Source organism: Peromyscus californicus, unplaced genomic scaffold (assembly GCF_007827085.1).
Source record: "Peromyscus californicus insignis strain IS unplaced genomic scaffold, ASM782708v3 Scaffold_12__1_contigs__length_115047231, whole genome shotgun sequence".
Classification (NCBI taxonomy): Eukaryota; Metazoa; Chordata; class Mammalia; order Rodentia; family Cricetidae; genus Peromyscus; species Peromyscus californicus.
The window spans coordinates 25120120-25129715 of NW_026294413.1; the positions used below are offsets into that span (position 1 = coordinate 25120120).

The 9596-nt window shown below is 40.4% G+C and overlaps 1 non-coding gene across 1 annotated transcript; it reads left to right on the forward strand.

Annotated features, from left to right (window-relative positions):
• Window positions 1-371: 371 nt before the first annotated feature.
• Window positions 372-565, forward strand: LOC128108120 (U2 spliceosomal RNA). The gene has a single exon (XR_008217332.1). It is a non-coding gene; the product is annotated as a U2 spliceosomal RNA (small nuclear RNA).
• The last annotated feature ends 9031 nt before the right edge of the window (window positions 566-9596 follow it).

The window sequence follows — 9596 nt, forward strand, 5'->3', positions numbered from 1 at the left end:
AGGGATGGATGAGACTTGGGAGGTATGAAATCATGATTCTGGCTATCCAAAGACAGGTGCAATGGTGGCAATTTGTTTCTTCCTTTCTTTTTTAATTTTGGTTTTGAGACAGAGTTTCTTTGTGTAGTCCTGGCTGTCTTGGAACTCACTCGAAGAGTATGCTGGCCTCAAAATCAGAGACCCACCTGAGAAGTGCTGGGATCAAAGGCGTGCACCACCACATTCAACTGGTAGCATTTATTTCTAAAAGAGTTAAAATGACCGCATACCTGTAAGCTTAGCAACCAACTTTCCACGAGAAGAGGCAGGTTGAGCAGAACCCAGGCAAGAAAAATGCCTGAAGTTACCTTTTGGGAAAATGAAGTGCATACTTGACTTCTTGGCCTTTTGGCTGCAATCAAGTGTATTATTTGTTCTTATCAATTTAGTATGTGATATGTTCTCTGTCCAAGGACAAAAAAAAAAATCAAATGGATTTTGGAGCAGAAAGAAGGAATGGAGTATGTCCATTCCACTCATCACATCAGTCTGGCACTGTGATTTCTCCTGAAATGGTACACGCCTTCAGTGGTCTTAAAAAACAATCAGTAAATAAAGGATACATACTATAACCCTTTAAAATCAATTTAACCATGGTTAAGTACAAAGTGTGGTTGTGTGAGGTACATACACATTGTTGTGAACATCATCCTGTAGTTCTCAGACTTTATCCCAACTAAACATTAACTCTCTTCACTCTCTACCCATCTTTGGCCACTGCCATTTTACATTCTCTTTCTAAGGAGAAAACTGTTCAAAAGAAGATGGACTTTCCTTGCTGAACATTTCGCCCTTCATTACCACAGAAGGTTAAAACAGACAGAAAGCAGCGATATCATGGCACTCGCAGCCTGTCACATGCCGAGTAAATGAGACTGAAACTTGGAACAGGCGGGTCCTCAGCTGGGAAGCCAGGAATGAATGTCAAGTCCTGTCTAAGAAGCAAGGGGAGGAGCAGTTCCGGAAGTCCTGGTCAGCCTCTGGGTATTCAAAGAGACAAAGGCCAAGAGCTGAATTAGGGGCGATGTCAGGTCCACAGTCCAAGGTCAAATAGGAGGCACTAACCAGAAGACAGAAAAAATGGAGAAACAGGATGGAGAAGGAAAGGGCAATACACACAATTCTCATGTATACATCTGACTGTCATGGGCATGTTATAATGGCCTATCAGGGCTTCCTGTGTCATGCTAGGAGAGGCAGACATCACCCTGCTCCAGGTAGACCCAAGGAGGAAGCAGATGAAGGAGGAAAACTTTATACCTCCCCTCGACCAGCTGGCACTCCTAAGAACTGAGGCTCATAAATCTTTTCGCCTGATTTCATCAGTGTAAAGATATGTCTTGGGAGGAAAGAAGGAGAGATATTGAAAAACATGAAACACAACAGGATTTGTCAAGATTCCATCTGCTTTCAGATGAGCCTGCTGGGGAAAGAAGGTGCTTGAGGAAAACAAAGGGGAAAACTCAAAACCCCAAAACTTTTAAACTCTAAAATCTTTAATCCCAATGTGTAATCCACTCCACCCATTCTTTTTATAAATGACCTTTGGCTGGTCCAATTCACTGGCCTTTGGCTCCCCTTAGGATCAATTTTCTTACAATTTTCAGGTCTTTGTATATCAAGCAGATTCATTAAATAAAACCAGATACTTTTCTTAGCCTTCTATGGTGACTCTCAAACTTGTTCCATAATCTTGTTTTGACTCCCAAACTTATTCCATAATCTTGTTCAAAGTTAAGTCTCTCTGGTTCACATATCTGCAAACTAAGGTTAACTCAATGAAAAAAGCAAAATGAACTTTAATAAATCATTTAGCTACTACAAAAAAATCAATTCCTTGACTGCAAAAGACTAGACAATACATTGCCTGCCTTCCCAGCACAGGTGTGTTACCTGGAACACCTGTAGGCACACAGGTAATTGACAATAAAGCCTCAAGCAGATGCAGGCTGAGCAGACCATTGGATAAAGGCCCTATTATTTCTACGCTGAGACCAAGGATGCAGTGATGTATGGATATTCATGGGCCATTTGTTCTTGGACCTCACAATCTAATGTGGAATAGAGGAACTGATATTCTAAAGTAGAACAAAGAATGACACATGATGGTGATAACTCATGCATGAGATGTTATAGGATGATGATAAATATCAATGTGATAATGATAGAGAAGAAATTTGCAGAGTGGGAAACCTAACTTTGGTTTTGTTCTTTTTAAGTGGGCAAAAAGGCAAGCATGATTCATCATCTTGTAACCCCAGTTTCTGCTGCTGCCCACTGACAGCACCATGGTGCTCATGCTCTGGAGCCTCTGGACCAATCTGGGGCACCGAGTTGGTTGTCTTCCTACTTTTCTGCATTGATCCATCTCCATCCTTGCCTGATGTCCTTATTGTTTGTCCTCTGGTGCCTGAGTTTTCTATTTTTTCTCCAACTCATTTTGACAATTTTATTTATTTTAACTATGATTTGCTGGCATAAAATCAAATTTTGGCATAACTGCATCCCTTCTAAGGTTGAGGAGAGAATCCATTTTCTTGCCTTTCCCAGCTTCTGGAGAGTGATGCATCCCTTGGCTTATGACCTTCTTCCCCAGTCTCTAAACCCAGGGATGTAGCACCTCCTTACCCCTACCCAACAGCTGCTTTTCTTCTTCTGACAGCAGTTGAAACAACTTTTCCATTTTTAAGGATTCAAGTAACCCTGGAAATCCAACTGCATAATTTAGGATAATCTCCCCATTCTCAAAATCATGTTTGCAAAAATTGCTTTTGCCATGTGAAGTGACTTTTTCATGGGTTCTTAGGATTGGGGCGTGGACATCTTTGAAGGATTTTATTATGCCTACCACAATGAGGTACTAGAACTTCAGGTTCTATATGGAAGAGATGAAGCCTGTTCTCTCTAAAGAAATGTTTCTTCTTAGATGATGGCTAAAAGAATTATGGAGAATAGAGTGTGTTAATTCACAGGAAAGTTTCATTGGCTGATACAGTTCATAGTTTTTTGTGGCATTGGATCCTAACTCTGAAAGAGGAAACTTTGGACTTTGGAGATGGCTCACTGTGTAAGGAGGGGAAACCTTTGTTCAAATTCCAGCACTGATGTGAACAACCAGGTATGGCTTTACACGTCTGTAACCCCAGCACTGGGGACAGAGACAGACTGGTCCAGAGCATTGGTCAGCCAATCTAGGTGAAATGGTGACTTCAGGTTCAGTAACAGACCCTGTCTCAAGGAAACAAGGTGGCATGTGATAGAGGAAGACTCCTTCTGGGTCCCTCTAGCCTCCACATCCACATGCACACATGCCTGTACCTGCACATTTGCCAACACACGCGCGCACACACACGCGCACGCGCACACACACACACACACACACACACACACACACACACATATACGCACGCACACGCACCCTTGAAGAAACCTTTAAAAAGTTGGATTTCTGGCTGTGTTGGGGTAGATACATACATTTTGATTTCAACTAAGCTTTTCTCCTTTAAGAAATCCTATAGTGGGGATGAAACGGGAGAAAAATAAAACGAAAATACTTTCCTGCACTACAAGGGAGGGACAATGGCCACAGCCCCTTGCTTTCCTCCCAGTCTGGTCCCTTTGTGGAGTACTGAGGTCTGAGCAACCTAAGCAAAGGCCTGGATTAACACATAGATGGCTGGGGAGAGGGTGACAATGGGTTGCCCATGTGTGGCAGAATGGAAAGCCTGCTGCTTGTCCCTTCCCTTTACAGACTGATTTTTCATCATTCATTCCATAAAGACAGGAGTGGTTGACTGTGTCTGGGAAGGAATTTCAAGTAACTTCCTATTCAATTTCATACATTCCAGACTCTCTTGAGAAGCCCGTGCCTGCCCTAGGACACTACTGTTCTCTTGTATGCCCCACCTGATCTCCCTTAACTTTCATGGTTCAGTGTTTGCTTACCCCTTTTTATAATGAGGACAAATTTTTTTTCATCAAACAAAATAAAACGTTTTCTTTAATTTTTATTTTCTTTCCACCTTAAGAACATTCTGAAGCCCATTTCAGCACTGGGTGGCTTATGGCATGTGCCCACAGTGGTTACTTTTCTTAATACCGTTACCTGACAAGAGATGTTGTAAGGGACAAAGGGTTGAGTCTTGGCTTAGTTTGAAAGCATATAGTCTGCCATGGCAGGGAAGTCCAGCAGCAGGATCTCGAGACTGCTGGACACATTGCATCCGTATACAGGAAGCAACGAAGGGCTATGAAGTAGGGATGAGCTATAAAACAGACTTGTCCAATCCTCTCCCCTGGCCCCCTGGCCCCAGTAACCCACTTCTAGCAAATTCTATAATGTTTTGAAACAGTAGCACTAACTGGGAACTGTGCATTTAAAGGCATAGGCCTATGGCTGACATTTCATGTTCAACCCACAGCAGTGCTTGGTGAATACTGTTCGAATAAACGAATGATGCCTTAGCTGGGTGACTGAGCTGTGATTACTGGTGGCAGAGTGGACAATACTCACAAGGCTAAGTCAGGCGTCCCCAATTTTCTAGGTCTTCGTGTGTTTTATTTCCTTAATCTTCTCAAAAATCCTTAAAATTGGTATTCTTACCTCTATTTCAGGACTAAAGACTTCAAGAAACTTGCTCACAATGATGCAGCTAGTAAGAAAAAAATCAGTGTTCACAGCAAGGTCTACCTGACACCAAAGGCCATGGTTCTTTGTGTCTCTTATCTGCTCTCTTACTCCTGACCCTTCTGTTTCAGTGAGAAAGCTAGGCTTAGATCCAGGTGACTAACCTCCGAGCTCAAAACTAGAATGGCTAGGTGAGGAGAAGTGTGCTAAGGGTCTGGAATGGTCTTAGGTATAATTATGGGCAAGGTTGGTTTGGTAATCCACCATTTCATACTGTCTGTGTTTAATTCTCTTAATTGCACTATAATGATCATGCGTATTATTCAGAGGGTCAGATGAATACTTTTGGCTGCTATAAATGCCCTCTTCATGGGTTCCTCACCTGTTCACTTTCCTCTTTGTATGATTGTATGCACAAACATTTTAGTAAAGTCTTTAGAAAGAAATCAAACAAATTGCCAAGCTTTGTAACTGGATCCTGCCTGGGGTGAGATTTTAGAGATCTGACATCATTACCACAAATCCTACTGTGTATAATTCTGAATTTTTGAAAGTCCTAAACTATAATATAAAACATTTTTTCCTGATTCCTAAGATATGTCTTTATTGAAGAAAATCAAGTTAAGACAGTATTTGTTGTGTTTCTGGTTGGTTATTGACTCCAGCAGTTAACAGTGGTCCAGTTAGTGCCCATGGGCTTTACTGTTAAGTTGCTGTGTCTTTAGGGAAGCCATATCTAGTAGTGTATGTCTACTAGTATCTAGTACGGAACTCAGAGCCAGCTAGTTGGTTAAGTGAATTTATACAAACATAGAAAGCTCTGGATGCCACTCCAGTAATTTTTTTTTTCAGCTTATATCAGTTGTTCATGTCAGAAGACAGGTTCGTGCTGTGTGGTATAATAGATCATTTTCCCTTACCTCTTCCATATTTGTTTGAAATACATCAGAAAATTTGGGAAGATTAATACCCTCATCCTTGGGTTTTCCACCTGTATATTCATAAAGTTCCCCTTCCCATAGAGTTTTTAATATGAATAGTAAAAACAGCAGAACAGACAACCTTCCAAGTAGCTTGCAAATACCAAGAAATAATTTAGTTATGCTAATAGTTTATATGCAAGCCTTATACTCTGTTTTAGTTATGGAAATACATAAGCACATGAATACTCTAGGTTAGAGATTTACAGACCCCCAAAAGATACTCTGAATGGAAACTAACATTTGATTTGAAAGAGATTACCAAGAATCTCTTTGACTGCCATATGGAGCCATGTTAGGCACAAAATACACAAAGATGAAGAGTGTTCTCCAAACTGATCAGTTAGGACACTGGTTCCCATTGGCCATTAGTTTTTTCAGGCACAGAGAGGTAATTACAGTTTTCTTTAGTACCCATGAGGACCTCATGATCTGTATACCAGTCATGCTGGAAGTTAAATACGGAATTCTGGTGAGGAGTTTATAGATTTGTAACTAAGCCAATATTTAACTCTAAAATAATAAAAAACATAGCAGTAAAAACTGAATTGGGCTAATTCATGATAATTAATCTCTGGAGTGTTATCTGAAATGTTATCTGCCTACACACAAAAAAAAAAAGAAAAAGAAAAGAAAAGAAATGCATTTGCCAAGAGAAGAGGAAGCTGGGAGATTGCAGGAGCACAGCCCTGCATTTTGATGAAGGTTTTGCTGTGTTGTGTCCATCTGCTGCCCTGGGAGCGTGGCTGTTTCTTTGTAAGAATGATGACCTGGGTGATGTTATGCGGTGAGAAGTGGGAAAAATTTAGACGAGTGAGTGTTAGAACGTTTTTCTAAAGGGAAAACTAGGGAACCTGGTGGAGACACAAGAACATACCGGGAAACTGGAAAGAATAGGGTAGGGGGGGTAGCAGAAAGTGGAAAATGAACAAATGGAGTGAGGATAAAGAACTGAGCAAAAAAAAAGGAATAGTAAGAACAGGGAGGTGTTCCACTGATGCCAGTGAGACCAAGAAGGGAAGTGGAGGAGAATGAGTGATGTTTCAAAGTGGAGGACATCAGAACATTGGTCTTCTACTTGTTTTATAAAAATTAAAATTGATTTTGCTCAATGTAAACAACTAACAAAATTGGAACACAGGCTTCAGTGAGAGAGAGAATAAACTGAGATACAGTTCTCCCCCCTCAGTGATTGAATCTGTCTGTTGTCACTGGCAACTGACCACATAGTGAGGCCTCTTAACAAAGAGGCACATCCCAACCCTAAACAGAAGTACTGTATCTCGGCTGTGTCTGTGAGCCAAGCAGAAAAGGCTCCATTCCACCAGCTGTCCAGGAAGTCATTCTCTGCCCTGCTGTCATCTCAGCCTTGAGCCTCGGCTTTGCTGAAAAACTTCAGGAACAAGAAAGTGCTTGGCAAGCCCAGCGGTAAACCTGGGGAAATGGATATCACAATTTCACTTTGCCTTGCAAGTTCGTGTGGCAGGGAGGTACACAGTCCATTCTGTTATATCACATCGGGAAACACGTTCAAATCCCTTTGATTTTTAAGAGCGTATGTCCCTGTGTTCAACAGAACATGAATATGGTAACTTGTCCACATCAACCTTTGTGTCATCATAATCAACAGCTAATTAAGTGGGTACATGGTTTTCTTGATGGGATTATCTGTTCACTAATTATCTTCTGATAGTTTGCATATTTAGATTTTATGATCTTCAGACAGCAATCAAGAAATGCTGAGGAATTTTCCACACATGACAAAGTGACTACATTTAACTTCATACTCTATCCTTTATTTATGTGAGCCTGCTTTCTGTTCTAGATTTCCCTTGCTCTGTATCATTATATGAAAATATTGCTCACCTACCACTTTAAACATAGTTTCCTTTTAATAAACTCCCAGGGCCTACATAAAAATAAATAAATAAATAAAAATTAAAAATCCAGTATCAGCTATGGGATACCTCCCCTAGAGCTGTTGGTCAGAAGTGCCCTGGAGACCCCCACAATCATACAGGCTTTTTCCAATGCTCTTTGGTGACCATCAGAGCTTAATGATGAGTCCCTATTGATGAAGGTGCCACACACATTGGTCAGGACATGGAGACATCTCATGTTGGTATTGACCATCAAGCTTCTTGCCTGCCTTCTAGATCTCATAGTACTAGAGGGTGCTATGCAAACAAGTAAGGGGGAAAGTCATCAGTTTTCTTACCCAGCTGTAAAGCCTGTGAACTGTGATAACGACCAGCCTAGCAAGATAGGTCCATGGGCGCAATAGCGGCATGAATGTCATTGGAGTAAACAGCTGCTTTCTAACTGAATTTAAGGCCCACTCCACAGAAGGAAATGTATGCTTAATACTGAAAATATGACCAAGGACACACGGTTGGGGAGTTCACAGGTCCCAGGGATGAACCTACTACTACTATTTTGCTAAAGAGACATAGCATCGAATTACTTTCTAACTTTGTATCTGTCTACCTGTATACTAATGCCTCTCTAGGACTTCATCAGAGAAGTTTCTTGGTGCCGTGAATGATAGTTCATGCAGAAACTTACAACCAGTCAAAGTGTAGACAGTAAGTAAGAGTGTAGCTCTCTGCCACAAACGGGACATCTGTATCATATCCCACCCTCAAGCCTCAGGGACCATTATAGAGAAAGAGACAAAAGACTGTAATAACCAGAGGTTAGGGAGGCCTGGAACAGTGACTTCTGGACATGACAGGGCTGCTATACTAATGAGCTCATAGCAGCCATGGTTGCCTGCACAAGACCTGCACAAAATCAAGCCAGTCAACACTCTAACATGGGGTAGAAGGGGGTCATATGAGCCCCCACCCCTAATTGAGGAGCTGTGGACAGTTGATGTCTTCTGGGGAAGAGGGAATCAGATTTTTTTTAAAGGCTCTTGGTAGGTTGGCATGCTCCAATAGATGGAACCATACCCAAAGAATATAGGTAGCACAAATTGGAATAATAATAAAAAAAAAAAACACAAACAATTTTCTAGAACAGAAAATTGGAGGGAGGGGAAGTAGGAGATAATTTAGAAGAACTCGGGAGTTGGGAGTATTATCAAAGTACACTGCATAAAATTAACAAAGAATGAATAAAAATATTTATTAAAAAGTGAATATAATCTGGTTTGGTTGTTGTGAATACTATTTTAAATGGAAAAGATAACAAAGCAAGCATTTGGTTGTTAGCAATGTAATGAATAACATCCTGTGTCAAGCTTTACACAGATTGCTGTGGCTACAGCATGAGAATTCGCATTACTTTTTGTATTGGTATTTCTCACCCTGGACACGTATTCTGTAGTAACTATAGTGTCCTCATTATCTTTTTATGATGTTACAATTATTTTTCAAAGTGTCCAGTATACTTACATTTATTCCTAGATATCTTGTATTTTCGTTGCTAGTACTGTTTCAATTATACCTTCTGGTTTCTGAATTATGTTCAAGTGTCAACACTCTCTGAAGCTTCTTTGTTCAAGATTTCTGCTGATTCTCTTCCAATCCTTTATTTATAGTCAAATCATCCATAATGATGACAGTTTCCTCTTTTCTCTCTATTTATTTACTTCCTGGTCTTGTGGTAGGAGAAACTCTAGCCTAAAAGGTTTCAATGGTCAACTGTTTAATGTTTCATATTTCCATATTTTAATGGGATATTTTAAAGTTTTCCTATAATATATAGTATCTGTTATGAGTTATTTGAGATATACTTGTTATGATGACAAATAAATCACTCTCATTTCTAGTTTTCCAAGAGTGTTTATCGTCTCAGAAGTTACTAAAGTCAGTCCCCCTTTTTTCTACAAGCATTAGGATTCTCACATGACTTTACTTTTTTAAACCTGGAATGTGGAAACTACAGTGAAGCAAATGCTTTGCTAGGCTTGGCTTTGTTTAGGGGGAAGTTTATATTTCTGGGGA